The sequence below is a fragment of the Pinus tabuliformis genome, chromosome 8, assembly GCF_031772625.1.
Source record: "Pinus tabuliformis cultivar Carrire ecotype Pingquan chromosome 8, CPIR1, whole genome shotgun sequence".
NCBI lineage: Eukaryota > Viridiplantae > Streptophyta > Pinopsida > Pinales > Pinaceae > Pinus > Pinus tabuliformis.
This window is the reverse complement of record NC_142294.1, coordinates 1,525,284,221-1,525,302,139: the sequence shown is the minus strand read 5'-3', so window position 1 is coordinate 1,525,302,139 and position 17,919 is coordinate 1,525,284,221.

Genomic DNA, 17,919 nt, shown 5'->3' with positions numbered 1-17,919 from the left:
ATTAAGCGATTCTATGGTATACCTCGATTTTGGTAATTCTCTTGTTCTTGTAAACATGGCATCTCGGTATACAATGTTCCTTTCCGACTCTGTATTATGGCAATCCAGCATGTTGCTCCCTCATTTGACGGCCAAGGACAGCCTATCACATTGCAAGGGGGGAGTAGGTGACCTCATAATTCACTAGCATACGTGTCAATTTTTCATTTTGAGAACTTTTACTTGGGAATAGCAAGGCCTAACGGTATATCATTTTCCAACTTGCATGGCTTGCTGTTTCAAAATTATTTCCGTCTTATGCTCTGCAACAATTAACAATAATTTGAACTCTAAACGAGCTTTTTCTTCCGTCATTTTCTCTGTGGTTGCTAACATCTTGAACAACCTGCTGTTCCATTTCAGTCTCTGTGTTTTTACAGTTTGCTAAGCATGGGAGGAAGATCAATTCGTAGAGAACCACAAGTGTTGACAATCTCTGATTTCTAATAGGGGCAGGATGGATAGCTTATCTCGATCGTCTGCAACAATCCAACGAGACCGTGGAAATTGAATTTTTGCAGAACATGCAAGAATATCACTGCATGGTAAGGGGGAGACAGATAACAGTCACCGACGACATGAATGCAGAAGTTTTGGGACTACCAACCACTGGATCTATGTGGACTCTGAAGAAAGTAAGGTTGCGAGACGCCATAAAAATCTTCCAAGATGAAGGTCAGAACGTGACTGGAAGTGGAAAAGGAGTTCTACCATAAACCTTGGGAGAACCATGGGAAGAATTGGCAAGAGTCATCTAGAGATACATCACCTGTGAAGGCAGGAAAGACGTGGTAAGACCACGACACCTTAAACTTATAGCCGTATTGAAACAGAAATTCTCTGTGAATTTGCTTGCATTTTTAAATTCTCTACTACATGATTTTGCTTGAAGCATGAAAAAATCATGACACATAGAATTGGTAGTAAGTCACCATGGGTTGATACGACTAATAGTTAGCCACAGTCTTGCTCAGCAACATAGCAGTTGGGAAGAACTAATTTTTACAATAGATGGGGGACTGGCTTTACCAGCCCCCAATTGAAAGCACACTGTAAGCACATCAAATAGACCTTTGAAGGGAGGCTAGAAAATTCCCAAGGGAACACCAGTCAACCGGTGGAAATAGTTGATTCAGGCGATGAGCAACCCCCGCAATTGGAAGGAGAAGAGAATGAAAGAGAATTGAACGATGAGGGAGAAACAGAGGAAGAGACCGAACAATCTGGTCAGGCTGAGGAAGAAACAGAGCAATGTGAGGAGAGCCCGTTGCAAAATCAGTTGTGAGAGGATGAATTGGCCCAGATTTTTGCCAACATGGGAGAATATACTCAACCTCTCAGCCCACTAAATATCCATGCAGAGGAAGAGCCACAAGAGCACTCTGTTCATGATAAGAGTGCATCTGAAGAGTTATGCAATGAAGAAGAAGAATAAAATCACTCCAGCCATGATGAAAGTGCATCTGGAGAGGAAAATGATGAAGATGAAGAAGAGGAACAATTTGTTCCAAGTTAGAATACACCGGAAGAAGTCTATGAAGAAGAGAGGGGGGAAGAAGAGGTTACCCAGGAAATTGCAGAACAAGCTAGGGTTTCTACCCACAAACAACCCAATCAACAGAATAATGAGGAAGTACCCCAGGAGAAAAATCAAGAAATTGGTCAAGAAGAAAGTCTAGGCCCGTGTGCCCGAATGACCGTTCCTTCCGATAAAACAGAAGAAATAAAAAATTACGAAAGGAACAACAAAGACTGCTTAATGTAATTGTGCGACTTCGACAACAAATCAGGATTTTGAAAATGGGGAGGAGAGCATAGAGGACTTCGGTGGTAAGACATGCAGCCACCCCAGCAAAACCTCTCAAGAAAAAGATCAGGAGGACTCAAGTCCAGCCTGTTGTTCAAAGATAAAAGGAACAACATTCGGCTGTTGCCCATGTTGAAGTACAAACAGATGACATAACGGCCTGTGATAAAGAAATTTAGACAGAGGCACAGTCCTCTGAGGAAATTTGAACCATAATTATGGGACGACGCAATAAGAAGATTCAGGTGAACCTCCCGCTTACAACTATTATGTGGGATAGTGATCCAAGGACAGTAACCCTACGAGAGGGTTTGATGCAAGCCCAGCAAGCAGTAGAAAAACTTACAGAACAAACTGTCTCTTGTGAAAAGTATGAAGAATTACAACAACAGCTAAGGAATGTCAATTTATCCGAAAGCCAGGCTTTTGAAGGATGGCGAAGGGAAGAAGAAAGAGTCACAAAGGTAACTCATAGGCTAGATGTAGTTATCAAACAAATGGATACCTTATGCTCTTTATACACTGACGTCCTAGCATGTAGAGTGCCTGCTAAGAATTATGCCTTGTTTTTAATGGAACGATATTTGCAATTGAAAATTAAAGCTGTTAAAGTAGGAGCCCCGATAGAAATAAATATTGTTGACGATTTCATAAATTGTTGTAAGCACTATGGGGTAAAGGTTCAGAGATTATTATGCGAGTTCTATTTGCACAACCTTGTGTTAGACCAAGAAACAGAGCAGAACCCCGGCCCTTTCATTGGGGATATCCAATTACAGGCATTCATTTCGTTTGGAGTTAATCAAATAAAATGGCTTAAGGCCTATAATGCCTTCCAAAGACAAGAAAACGGATTAGACTTATGGGTAAGAGCTGAGCCTAGAGATCCATTGTAGTTATGGAATAAACATAGGAACCTCATGAGGATTCTGTGCGTGATTGAAGCATTAGGACCCATTCATACAACAATCAATCGGTAAGGGATAGAATACTTTTTTACCATCAAAGACATTGCCATTGCAGCTGCTAAATTTCAATATCATACTTCTAATCTGAATATCCAACTTAGGGAACTGTTTAATTATAAAAATTTTAAGTTAGCTGTTGATCGCTTGAGCCTCTATGGTGATCTTATTTTGAGGGGAGGGCCATCTTGGTTAGGTTATAGATTTCGCAGTCCGATTATCTGGCACCTGCACCTGGATACCAAGCCTTGTATGAAATGCTTGAGGGTTAGACATGGCATCTTTTTGAACACCTAGCTAGGCATCATGGTTGTAGACCACATCATGAGATCCTGGCTCCAGCCTACTCTCTCACCACCTTGCATGTCAACTACAATGTTTTCATGAGGGCATGAAAAAGGGTAAGCAGGGGTGTGTGTTGGGCACTTGAGAAGGTATGTTATTTTCATTTACTTTGTTATCGTTTCTTCGAAACTCGCAACCTTTTCACATCATGAGCTAGGCATGTGACACAAAAATATGATAAAATCTAGAAGATTTATATGTAATATGAATAGCTAATAATTACCTTTTTCTATGCAGAAAAAGGAGAAAACAGAAGACTGTCATCCCAAAAGAAAGAACGAGACCAAGTTAACTGTTGTCCCTTCAATAAGGAACAACGTTCAAACAAGGCAATTCAAATTGGAGCGTAACAGCCAGAGAAAGGAAAAGGAAATCTCCAATCGGTGCAATAGAACAGAAGGATAACTGATCCCTCAGGATCCTTCGATCCTAAGGGATTGATATCCTAACAATTCTTTGTATTGTTGGTATCATCGTTCAGCTGTTATAAGAAGGGGCAGCATTGCTAGCCTGGGGGGAACTGATTGTCATTTTATGTAACTTTTATTTGTATTTGAAACTTTGATCATCAATTCTCGTTGAATATCGATTCGTTGTAACTCTGTTTTGACGTTTTAATATAAATCTGGTTGTCGTTCCATCTTTGATTCTGGAGTAATTTCAAGAAGTGTGTCCCTGGAGGATCACTCGTTCCTGTATCATATTTCTGATTCATGTGTGGTTTGATTTCTTTCATTTACTCTATTCAGTAATCTGATGTGCTTTACTGTTTTACATATCAGCTCCGTTATATATGTACTTGGTTAAATACTATTGTTATCTGTAACAGGAATGCTATGTTGATGTTCTAACATTGTATCGCATTGTTGTTCCTTTTGACAATTGATATAACACTGCTGTTCCTTACAGATTTCCGTTCAATTATAGTTCAACTACGTTGTATGTTCCTAAATCGGTACTGCTGCGTGATTTATTCTTAAATTGTGACTGCTGTTCATTCGGAATTGTTGTTTCGTTACAACTGTTGTTTTGTTATAACTACTGTTACTTTATAACTGTGATTCATGCATATTGTATTGAAGCTCATATTACTATTCTCCTTGATGTTAAGTGTGTTGCGTGTTTAACTTGAGTTGTTGTACATTCAGTTGCTATTCCATACTTTATTTCGAACAGTCTGCTTTCCATTTTTGTTTGCTGTTCAATTCGAAAGCTGTTACTTAATTTATGTAGATTATAATTCTTGCTGCATTCATTTCTGTAGATTAAGGGTTTGTTGTTCAATCCGGTTAAATAGAGATAGTTTCTGTTCTATTTCCTGTCAATTGAAGATTATCATTGCTTTGGTGTGTAGAAGGTCTAAGACTGTAGTGAACATCGACATACATTGTCTAGTTCCTAGTTTGACGATCCTTCCTTTGGGTGCCTTTTTGATTGTATCAGTTTACAAAGGGAAGAGTTACTGTTACTGTACCCTTGACTGATGAATTTTCTGAATGCATGATTTGAATTCTAGGTTTATTTTTTCAAATAAGTTTCATTCCAAGAATCCATTTACTCTTGTACTAAGAGCACTATACTACTAGCATTACTCTGACAAATGACCGCCTCAAACTAAGTACACTCTTTGAAATAACAAATCGTTCCTGGATTGACAATTAATGTGGGGTAAATAGAGGTAAAAACAACGCTTTTTACTGCTCGACACCTGCTGGCAAATATGTTGTATGTGCTCAATGAAGCTGTTTGAATTATCTGTTTCAGACTGGACATGAGCCGAATTTGTGTGAGTAGCCACAAATGGCATGGCCACATGAATGGGACATAGTGGCTGGAATCCCATGCCCACCTGAAAAGGGCTATGGCCAGTCGAGTTGTGGAGAGCTCAGTTGTAGCCGTGTTGAACATAGGGGAGGCTCTCGTCCCATGTGCATGGATGCTTTGAGTTGTACATGCGCTGAATGTGCACAATCATCCTATTGACAACCTTTGTTTGGCCATCAGTTTGAGGATGGAAGGTTGTGGACTTAGTGAGTTTGGTGTCCAGCGTCGACCAAAGACTGGACCAAAATGTACTGAGGAACTTGCTGTCCTGATCTGATATGATAGACTGTGGGATCCCAATGTGTACCCACACTCATTCAAAGAAGAGTTTAGTAGTGGCTTTTGTTGTGATATTCTTCTTATAGGCCGCCATAATGGCCATCTTCGAGAACTTGTCGACAACCACAAAAACACAGTCATTTCTATGCTTAGTGGAAGGAAGGCCTGACATGTAATACATGGATATGGATTCCCAAGGTCGAATAGCGGTAGGCAGTGGGATATAGAGGCCTTGCTTCTTGATGGTTGGTTTGGGAATGGCACAGGCAGTGCATGATCTGATGTACTTCCCAACATCCTATCGAAGATTCGGCCAATAGAGATACTTCTGCAGTACTACCATCGTTTTCTTGACCCTAAAATGCCCAACAACCCAACTGTAGTGTGCTTCCCAAATCATCTTGGCACGCTCGCTTGAAGGAACACAAAAGTGACCCAGGTGGCATAACAGGGCATCCTGGAGGTGAAAATCTAGAACATGTCGACCCTCCAAGAGTGTCTGGTACGTGTGGCCGACTTCTGGGTCGCTTTTGTAGAGAAGTGGCCAATCAGAAGTCTCGTGCCCATAAGAGTTGAGCACGGTGGTTAATGCCATGATTGGTGGTCAACTAAGGCAATCTGCAACATTATTGGTGCTGCCCTTCTTATACTTGATATTCAAATGGAACTGTTGCAGGTACGTGGACCACTTCTGATGGCGATCATTCTGCAGTTTTCCTTGGATCTATATGAACTGGAGGGGTCGGTGGTCGGTGTGGATGACTGTTTCCTTCCCTAAAATGTAATTTTTCCATTGTCGGCAAGCCTGCACAATGGAATACATCTCTTTGTCATAAGTGGGATACTTCCGAACTGTGTCTGAAAGTGTCTCACTGTGATATGCCACTAGATGCCCATGTTGAGTAAGGACTGCCCCAATAGCATAGTCAAAAGCATCTGTTTGGACCTCAAATGGTTGTTGCAAGTCTGGCAATGCAAGCACTGGTGCTGAGCAATGACGATCTTTCAACTTTGTGAATGCCTTCTGTTGAGATTCAGAGAAAATTTTTTTTGCTTTCGCTCCTCCCTTGGTGACTTGACTCAAGGGCCAAGTGATATGAGAAAATCCCAACACGAATCTGCAGTAGAAGTTGGCAAGACCTAGAAAGCTGTGGAGCTCTGTTAGAGTGGTTGGAGAGGGCCAATCCCGAATGACTTGGATCTTGGTTAGATCCACATGCACCCCCTGTTCATGAATAATGTATCCCAGATATTGAACCTGGGTCATGCCAAAAGTGAATTTCTCCAAATTGGCACATAACTTGTGTTGCTGCAGTGTTTGGAGAACCTATCGGATGTGGTGGAGGTTCTCTTCCCAGCTCTAGCTAAAGATCACGATGTCATCCAAGTATACCACTACAAATGAGTTGGTGAATGGCTGTAAGATGTCATCCATTAGCCTCATGAAGGTTGCAGGAGCATTCGCCAATCTAAAAGGCATAACCAACCATTCAAAAAGGCCCTCCTTGGCTTTAAAGGTAGTCTTCCACACATCAGAGGGTTCGATTGGTACCTGGTGATATCCTGACTTCAAATCGATCTTGCTAAAATATTTCCCCCCCTTCAGTTGGTCCAGGAGGTCATCAATCTGTGGGATCGGGTACCTATTACAGACAATGATCTTGTTCAGTGCCCGATAGTCAATATAAAGTCTCTGAGTCCCATCCTTCTTCTATACCCACATGATTGGGCTCCCATAGGGAAATGAACTTGGATGGATGTGACCTTTTTATAGCAGCTCTTGAATCTGCCTCTTGATTTCATCGTTCTCTAGAAAATAGCGTTGATAGATTGGTCCATTGGGTAGCGGCATACCTGGGGTCGGATTGATGGATTGTTTGACCTGACAGTGCAGATGAACCCTTGCGGGGGAGGTGAAGATGTCCTCGTACTCCTCCACAACCTTTTCCATCTATAGTTGTCGTGTAGAGGGGCCCTGTCTGGAGGTCGTGGCCACCGTCTTCTTCTTTCCTTGAGGGCGTATCATCAGGAAAACAAATTTCTCGATTTTGGTAATAATCTTACTGCATTGCTTTGCAGTAACCAAAGAGATGGCGGTAAGCAGTGCTACCTCTGGTATCCTGTACAACTTATTTTCCAAAGTCATAATAACAACACGGGGCCTTGATTCATACACAACATGTCACTTCCACAAGTATGGTTGCCCTAATAGTACATCACAAAATTCAAGGGGGAGCAATGTCACATAATACCTCATCCGTGAAGGGCTTGATGTTGTATGGAAGGTTACACTGTTGCCTCACGCGAAGATCCCGTCCTTGGTGAAGCCACCCGATTGTGTACAGTTCTGGATGTGCTATATCGGTAAGCCTAGATGCTTCATGACCTCTGCCGAAATGAGGTTCTTTTGGCTCCCGTTGTCGATAATGAAAAGTAGCGAGGATCCCTTTAACCACATCTGGGAGTCGAAGAGATGCTCCTCCTCCTCTCGATCTTCGGGTTCCTCCTTCTGGATCTTCGTGGTGGCAATGGTGGCATTAGTCTCTGCATCGATAATATGCTTCCCTTTGTCATTCCCATTGTCAGGTTCTAACTCAGAGTCGGAATATGCATATGATTTTGAAACCTTTAACTCAACCACCAGTGACTGCTTGGCTCGACACTCACTTGTGTTATGAGTGGAGCTCTTATGGAACTCACACCATTTTCAAATCTCCTTTTTCAGCTTCGCGGCACTGTTCTTTTCTTATAGCTTTGGCAGGTTATCTTGGGCCACCCCGCCTTGGATTTGTCCTTTGTTCTGCAGTTTGGGGGCACCTTTCTCTTGCTTTAGATTCACAGATCTAAAGTCTCGCTTCTTCTGTTTAAACTTTTGATCGAACTTGATGGCATATCAGTATGCCGTGTCGAGTGAGGAGATGCTCAAGAATTCTATTTCTTCCTGGGTGTACTTGTGCAGGCATCCGTGGTATTTGAGCATCAAATGCTGCTCCAAATCCTTGATACCCAAGTTTGTGTGAAGGGTATGGAAAATATTGGTAAACTCTGGCATGTCTTGGTCCCTTCCCTGCCGCAGCGTGGTCCACCTTATGTATTCATCCTCATAGCTTCCGACAGGATAGTACTACTCCTTGATGGCATCCTGGAATAAATTCTAGGTGGGTGTGGCTAAAAATAGTGAGCCGGTATTTTCATCCTTCTACTCGTAGTAGGTTTCCCACCAGTCCTTGATGTGGGGGGCTGCTTTGAGAAGAGTGAAAATAATCTTTTCCCAACTCGAAAATTCATAAAAAGAAAAATAACCTTCTAGCAGATTTAACCATTTATATACGGCATCTGCGTCTATCTGACCCTCGAATATGGGGATTTCAAAATTAACTTGTACCTTAAAGGGTGTGGCGTTTCCAGAGTAGCTGCTGGAAGCCGATGCGTCACCTCTGGGTAGTCGCTGAAGGATCTAGGCAAAGTTGTCCATCACTGCATTCCTTTGTCGCTGGAGGGCTTCTTCGAGCAAGATTTTGATAGGGTCTACTACCCCCTCGTCTTTCTTCTCATCTGCCATGGGAGGTCGTCAGGATTTGTGAGGCTGGTATTGCAAAGGTTCGACCAGTTCAAGACCTAACTCCTTATATCCCGACCTCGTTGGGGACATCCAAAGAAAAACAGAGAAAAAGCAGACCGCTTTGATACCACTGATCCAGATTTAAACAGGAACACAACAAATTACAGAGATAACCATAAACACCAAGATGCAGCAGAAATAATGCTTCATTTCATTAATGTAATATACTAAAATATGCTTATAAATAACAATGGAAATAAACCAGCCAGGGCGATGGTAGCTTATGTCTAAGAAGAGATGTGGTGGCTACATGTCTCTCCACTGTGTTACAATGAGGCTCGAAGGCCTATTTATTGTTGAGAAACATGGGAAAACCCTAAACATCCAAAAACCTAACCCTAGAAGATGAAAGGCCAAACTGTGGGCCCTATTTGGGTAAATTGGTACATCAACTTCCCGGGGTTGTAACTTTGGCATACGATCTCCGTTGGACGCGTACAATATCTCATTAGAAAGATCTATCTGAGAAATACAACTTTGGGAAGAGAAACATGGGTCCAAGTCCATGGACCCATGTTTCTCCTAGTTTTCCCAAAAAACATTGTTTAGGGCCTCAAGACGGCACTGGAAGTTTAGGACCCGAAAAACTGCTAAAAATAGTAAATTGTGCTACAATTAAAGAAACTGAAAAGCTAAAAGAAACAATGGTGGGGGTCCAAGTGGACTTGGTGGGTGGCCACCAATATCCACCTGGATCACTTGAGCAAAAAATCTTGAATAGAAAAATAAAAAAATCAAAATCTTGAGGCATTTAAGTTTGAATTTGAATTTCTATGAAATCAGTGCTTTGAAAGAATTTGAAATATTTGATAGTATGGATTCAATAGCTTGAAAAAACAAATATTAAATCTATACAAATTTCTTTGAAAAACTGAGATACTGAAATTCTTAAAAAGACAAATATTAAATTAGTGTTAATTCAGAAACCTGAAATATTTCATATATGCTCGGGATGCGATCTTGGAGCGAGAGTAATATTTTGTTGCTTCTCAACACACAGGAAACTAGATAAATAAGCTAGGTTGTTCACATCATCGAGTTGTTGTGATGCCCACATCCTATTGTTTTTCACATTGTGAGATTATCAGTAATTAGTTTTGCAATTTAACGCATTATCACTAGCTTACCACGCGTGAGATTTCTTACCTGCGCATCCAACAACCTTCATGCCGCAAATCGACGTTGATGGTGCATTCTGCTGCTGCCATTTCCTGTTCTTCAAGGGAAGAAGGCATGGTGGATATGATCGTCGGGGCCGAAAGAAAGAAAAAGCCCTGGTGGTATCCGCTTTTTGATATTATCATTGAGCCAAAGCCATCCTGTTTCACCACTTCTTCTCCTTTGTCTTCAATGTCTGCTAAAGCTGAAGCTGACACCATAACTGTTGCAAACCCTAACCCTATGGCGGCGAGAAGGAGCGGACTAGGATTCACGATGAAGAAGGCACGACTGTTATGAAAGGAGCTTCGGGCAACAGAGAGCTTCCACGACATCATGTACCATTCTGCCATCACCTCCCACCTTGCGACCACTCATCTTCCTCAGCCGCCTGATTTCCTCTGCATTCGCACCCAACTGAAGCCTCTTTGCCACTGTCCTCTAGACCACGTAGAAAAATTCAGTGATATTCGTAAAACAAATAACTTACATAGAGGATCTTTGTTGTTGCTAGTACAGAGTCTGCCTTATCGAATGCCTTTGTTGTTGCTGGTACGGAGCCTGCCTTATCGACCCTATTTCTAGTCTGAAAAATAACAAAACAAATGGAAGAAAAGACAGCAGAAAATTTGTGTGAGATCCCGTGGCAGTGATCACATTATTTGGCTCCACCTGGAATTGAAGTGTGTCAACATGCATGGTTTTCCCCATTTCATTTCAGGAGCATTGACATATCCATTATCTTAAATATTATTTTATATTTAATGCTAATTAGTAGCTAAAGCCTCAGGTTTCTCACGAGCAGCCTCTACTTGATAGTTATAACCTTACATAGTTTTTCTTAAGTTGCACAATGGACTACAATTTGTCTTTTCACCTTCCGAACACATGCCATCAGTTATTTACTTCTGCAGATACATGCATGCATTTTCCACGACAAATGTCATTCCATACAAATCCATGTTTATTACATGGATTCATTCTTTTTAACTCCTGACATAATCAAGGCATTAATGCAGTAGCCATGACCGTCTAATGCTAATTGAAAATGAGAACTTCTAAGGACGTTCACACATTAATTTGTGATCAGTGAAGATAGCAGGGGCTGGGAGTTACTAAATCTAAAGCTGGGACTTGAAATTGCCTCTTTTGTCTACTCACAAGTAGCAACTGCCACATGTCATTGTATTTCAGATAATTTGTAAACATGCTTTTGAATTTCATAAATTAAAGGCGAAGTAAACATGTTTTCCATGTTAAACAAATTAACGAATATGCTTGGTGCTAATTTCATTATCTTTATTGTTTGCAATTTAAGTATAAATTAAACAAATTGTTTTTAATAAAAACTTCCAGCAATATCCACGTGGACGTAACGAATGTGCTTGATGCTAATTTCATTATCTCTTGAGCTTTAACAAATTAAGTTGTGATGAATAACTTCAAGGTTCGATTTGTTGATTTTTAGATTTTATAAACATCACCATCTCACCTTATTAATTCTACAAGAATGTCTTTTAGCAGTTATTATAACCTTTTATCAATTATTAATCCAGTAAGCTAATACAATCAGCTATGTGCATGTTGTACATTTGGCTAATTTTCTGGTTAGCTACTAAGTTATGTGCATGTTGTACATTTGGCTAATTTTCTGGTTGGCTAGAATTCATCAATATTAATACTAGTAGGAAGCTATTACTAATGCTTTCTAGTTAAAGCGTTTTTCAATTGCTCGGGTACCATCTAGTTCAAGGATTACCTAACACATTGCTTCGAATTATGCCTTTGAGAATACAGTCCTGTTGTTGATGATGGATATTAAAAACCAATATGTCTTCAGTAATTTAAAACAAGTTGTGCTTTAAAATCCGAGAACAGAGTACACAGATGTAATTCAAACCAACAAGAAGCTCCATGATAGTGGACTCTGTCTTTAACTGATCTGTATAATAAAGTGTTTGCAGTAGGAGAACAATGGCTTGACCTTTCCTTCTTAAGTTTATATTCAGGCTTCTCGATTTCAGTGATTTGACCTTTAGGTAGTCCTATGATCAATAATAGCTAGTAATAGCTCTTATGTTAAATAAATTCTCTATTCTTAAAATGTCTCTATCTACGCTAATAAAAAAGATAGCAATCTCAGATGTGAAACATATTTCTTCTCTCTTTGTTTATTGCAAGTAAGTCTCTATGCAAAATCTAGTTGGTTAGATGCAGACGTAGACATGCACATTCAAGTGTCACCATCTAAGAGAAAGCAACATCATATATTAACATGTATGAATCCCCGTTGTCTTTGTGCCTAGCCCGGGTCTCTGACTTAGCGGAGCCCAGCGGATTCACAATTAGTTGAGTCTAGCACAGGGTATCTCTATCTTTTTCCAATAAAGGAGACTATATTGATTATTCTTTTTCTTTTGATGGACACACATATTTTCTAGCATCTCTTCTACATGTCTCTCTGTGCATCTAATGGATCCAATCAAATAAGTATGTCTTCTGTCTGGTTTAGATGGGGAACTTCTTCTTATGGGTGCTGAGTCAACTATGGCTGAAACTGTCTTTACGGGCTATGGTCCTATAACTGGAAGGAATATGGGCTTTCGAACTGCTTCCACTTCTTTTTCTTTCTTGGCTAGTTCTGACTCGCTCATTGACCACAATAGTTCCTTGACCTAAACATTCAACGTGAGAGCTCTAAAATAAAGTTTCTTCTACAAATAACTTGAAAAAGAACATGGTTTTCTCATGAGCCAGGGAGTTGCTACGTAAGCAACCACACTTGTTTTAGGTACTATTAACATATTTACATTAAGATCATAAGGGGAAAATGGCACTTCTTAGAGTTTGAGTTAGTCTTCCAACAAAAAATAATAAATTGAATACATACTTATACTTTTCCATCTATTCCATCTAGTGAGAAAAATGTCATAAACAGAAATATTCATTAAGAGATTTCGCTCTTCTCTTAAAGTATTATAAAAAATTCTAAACCTTAATTAGTGCTAGGGTTGTCCTTGCTAGTGTTATTGATGGAACACTCTTGTTCGTAAGAATGCTGGTCACTATCAATAGGCACAACCATTTAGGATATTGATTATATTTTTGGTTTTACATAGTGTTAATTTAATTATTAGAAGTTTTTATTTTTTATTTTTTATATCAAATTTGCTTAAAAGTTCATGATTTTTTTAAATGATAAATTTGAATTTTTGTAAATTTTATAATTAATTAATGTTTGAATTTTTTATATCATGTATTATACTATTCACCTTAATATCATGTGCACTAAATTTTGAATGTGTTATGATATCTAAGTAAAACTATTTAATTATTTGAGGTAAAAGGATTTTGTTGTCTTATTATCTCCACTATTTTTTTACATATGAACTGATCTAGAATATGTGCAAGTCTTAGTTAAGGATTCACCGATCTAATACTCATGAACATATAAATAATATTGAATAGCAGATGGGAGAATGAACATAGACATTTGAAAGCCTTAAGTGAATTATCAAATTGATGATAACTTCTTAATTGTTCTATCGGGTGAGGATACAAAGAAATTTAAAAGTACACAACCTCCAACGTCCACAAGCCATGGCATATTCAACTTCATTTTTTCCCACTCCAAAATCTCTACTATAATGTTGTACATTACAACAACTAAAATTTTATAAGTAAATTGGCTAATTATCCCTTATATTAGATTTAATACTCCATTAATGAAACAATGAAGTTAAAGCGAAACTAAGCAATCCATATCTATCACAAAGAAAAACACAATAGGCTTACCTTCTTACATAAGCTAAATAAAAGCATTAAAGGATTTAAGCCCTCGCAACATATAAGAAATTTCAACTTTATATCTATTCAAGATTAGCAATATTCAGTTCTGATTGAATATTCCTTTAAAAATTCGAAACAATTAAGAGATATAAGTACCTGAACAATTCATTCTCCACCTGTGGAAATTTTTTGAGCATAAAATATTAAATTCCCGTTATGGAACCAAGATCACAAATATAATGTGTGTGTTAATTACAAAGTTCATTTCTAGAATATAGAGAAAAGTTTAGATCTTAATAAACTATTAACATATTATAACGTTTATTTTATATATAAATTTAGGGCAAAGTCCTCTTTTAGTATTTGAAAAAGGATTTTGAGATATCACATTTTTCTAGAGCTGTGAAATCCATCCTCCCATGTAGATTTCAATCATAATCCATCCCATCAATGTTCCTAATAGACTGGAGGAATATAGATTGTAGCTATAATCCATCCATCCATGTTCCTAATCGACTTGTGGAATATATATTGTTTCCATAGTTCATCCCATCCATGTTCATAATAGACTGGTGGACTGATCACCTCTCATTAAGTCCTAGATTGCAATTGTGTTAGCTTCACAGACTTAAACGAAAACTATAAATAATTACATGCATCAACGAATCTTGTTAATTTTGTTGAATTATTCTAAATTCTATGGTGTTCTTTTATGAGCGATAATATCATTCGTATTATAGTTACCTGCAAAATTTTCCTCTCAATTATCCTAACTATTGCCCTTGAATAATTTTTAGAAGAATCAAAGGTTGAAATGGCTTGTACATGGAAATAATTGAGATCGCTGACTAATAATATTGTTGCCACTATCGGGAGAAGCATTCAGAAAGAAAAAATAATAATACAAGAATTAGCCTTATGTAGAAATCAAAATTAGATTTGGTAATGATAAATACAGTATGAAAAGCTACACTCGGTAGCATGGTTTTCGAAATCTTTGGTTATTGAGCGTTCCACAGATTCTGAAGAAGGTTGTCATTTGTTTTGGTTTGCTAATGAAAGTCATGAATAGCCCTTACAACAAATATTTTATTGGTTAGAGAATGTTAGCTATGATACCATAAGTTGGCATGAATACTGCTAACCACTCAAAATTATGGTAGATTTTATTGGTGAGACGAGTATAGATGGGGTTTATGGTAAACTCTTGATTTAAAATTATTCTTTTTTAAATTGTAATAAAAAATACTTTATTTGTTTCTAAAGTTTAATATTAGGTTATGCATAATTCAAAGCTAAATTAATAGAATTCAAATTGCAAATCGATTGTTAGAGTGCCTCTTTCTTGGTAAGGACTAATGCATCCATATAAATTAAATGGAAGGGACTAATGCATCCATATAAATTAAATGGCTGGTAAACTATGATAAGCATCAACCCATAATAAACATCAAAACACCTACTACATGATACATCTCTCATGTTCATAGAATAAAAGAAAAATGTAAACACCCATTAAATTATAACTTTATTTTAAATTATTATTTTTACTAATAAATAATCAAATGAATTAATAAATAAGTTAAACATATATACATTTAAAAAAACATGGAACAAGATTCTTAACCATATATATTATTAATTTGTAAATAATCTTTGTTACAATACCAAGGGCTAATATCATGGCTAATTAATACTCCATGCCCAAAAGACCATAAGTCACTTGAGATGAAACTTTTTGATATCATATTTTTTATAATTAATCAAATTAATTAAAATGGAATAAAGGACATAACTACTTTAGAGATAAAAATCAACCTTTGATTTGTGTATACTATTATAAATATTATAAAATATTATGTGGAGGTTAAATCTCCACCATCCACTTAATAATTACTGATAATAAAATTGAATTGATTAAATCTCTTTTCAAAAATAAACATGCCTATCGATGTAATTACTTCTCTATCCATGCTATCTAACAACATCCAATGAAGTAATTACACTCATAGGCGTGTGTATTTTGGAATAGGGTTTCCACAATTTTAATTTAATTATCAATAGTTATTAGGTGGGTGTTAGGAATTTAACCTCCATGGAATATTCTAAAATATCATAGTAGTATACACAAATTAAAGGCTGATATTTATCTCCAAATTAGTTATGTCATTTTTTCCCTTTTAATTAAATTGATTGATTAAGAAAAATGTCATATGAACAAGTATTATATAAAGTGAGTTTATAGCAACCCCTGGTTGATTTTCTATATAAATAAAATATAAGACTAAGGACATGGGACACATATTCCAAGCTCAATGTTGGGAAAAACATAGTGATATGTTAATTAATGGCTATTGAAATTGGCAAAGGCATTAATAAAGGGAAAGAGACATTAATTGGCATTCATTTATGAAAATAAAGGAAAATAGGAAAAAAGGGAGATGAAGGGTCACAAATTTGCATGAGATGGAAATTAAAGGGAAAATGAAGGAAACTGAAGAAAATAAAGGCATCAATGATAAAAAATCTTCTGAGTATTATAAGACTAAGGTCATGAACACCTATTCCAAGCTCAATGTTGGGAAAAACATAGCGATATGTATCTGTGGTGATTAATTAATGGTTATTGAAATTGACAAAGGCATTGACAAAGGCAAAGAGGCATTAATTGGCATTTATTTATGAAAATAAAGGAAAACATGAGAAAAGGGAGATGAAGGGTCACATATTTGCATGAGATGGAAATTAAAGGAAAAATGAAGGAAACTGAAGAAAATAGAGACATCAATGATAAAAAGGCTTTTGAGTATCAGTTCACAACGTTTTGTCCGTTCAATTTTGGATTTCTCCTTTATTCTCTCATTCTTTCATACTCTTGCACACTCAGAGTATTTTTGGGGCATTCTTGGAGCACTTTGGCATACATGGGATTTGGAGAAAGAAGGCAAAGGAAAGCACAATAGCATAAGTGAACAATTGGATCAACAACTACAACTAGATTTGCTCTCCAGGTAACATGCATGTATGATCTCCTTGCTAGTTTATGGATGCATGACATATGCATGTGATTTTATGGTTATGTGTTGTCACTGACATGGATATTTGCCTAGATTAACAATGGGTTTAGCCTTGCCTTACCATTTCTTGGATTTCCTTGCCATTTCATAATAATCACAATCATGAATAATAAAATGATTGGTGAGATTAAATTAACAGATTAAATTTCACGAATAATAATCACAAACAATTTTTCATAATAATCACAATCCAAATAATAAAATTGAGATTAAATTTCAAAAACCTTATTTAATTACACATAAAGGTGAATGTATTAAGTTTAAGACATTGATTAAGCAAAACGTGCAATCAGGCAAGAAATTCAACCTAACAAGCTCTTCCGATATCAACACACGCCAACAACAAAGCACCTATTTATTTCTGTCACATCCAAGGAAACTAAATTCAATTACACCTCCTCTATCCCAGAGGTTTTCCCGTCTCGTTGTAATAACTTTTTTGGCCATTCACATGCCTTTTTTCGGTTGAGAATCTAAGGATTTTCTCTAATCTTGGCTTCAATCGGGAGAAAAATTACAGGAGTCTCCTCTCTTCTGACTGCAACATTATCACAAACACAACATTTAATCGTGAAATATTGCAACCATGAGAAATCGGTAGGAGTCCTTATAAATATTCAACAAAATTGGGTTTTTTACTCCATGAGTGGCTCCAGAGCGGGAGAACCACAAATTATTTAATGCCACCACCAACAATGTAAAGAACCATAATATTAATGCATATGCTAATTCCTCTTCAATTTTGGACCTAGGAGACAAGGATAAATTGTTCTCAACATTCACGATATAGGAGTTAATTGATTCATTGTTTCATCTTAATTTAATCTCTTGCCAACCCATGGTCATGGCGTCAAGCAAGTATGAGCTTTATAAATTGCATATATTTCTGTGCGGGTGAGAACGTTGGATTGGTTTCCCAGGAGTTACATAGAATCAAGGATCTCGGCTTAAAAGACATTCTCAATTACACAGTGGATGGCGTGGCACTAGAAAATGTTGCTTGTAACTCCAATC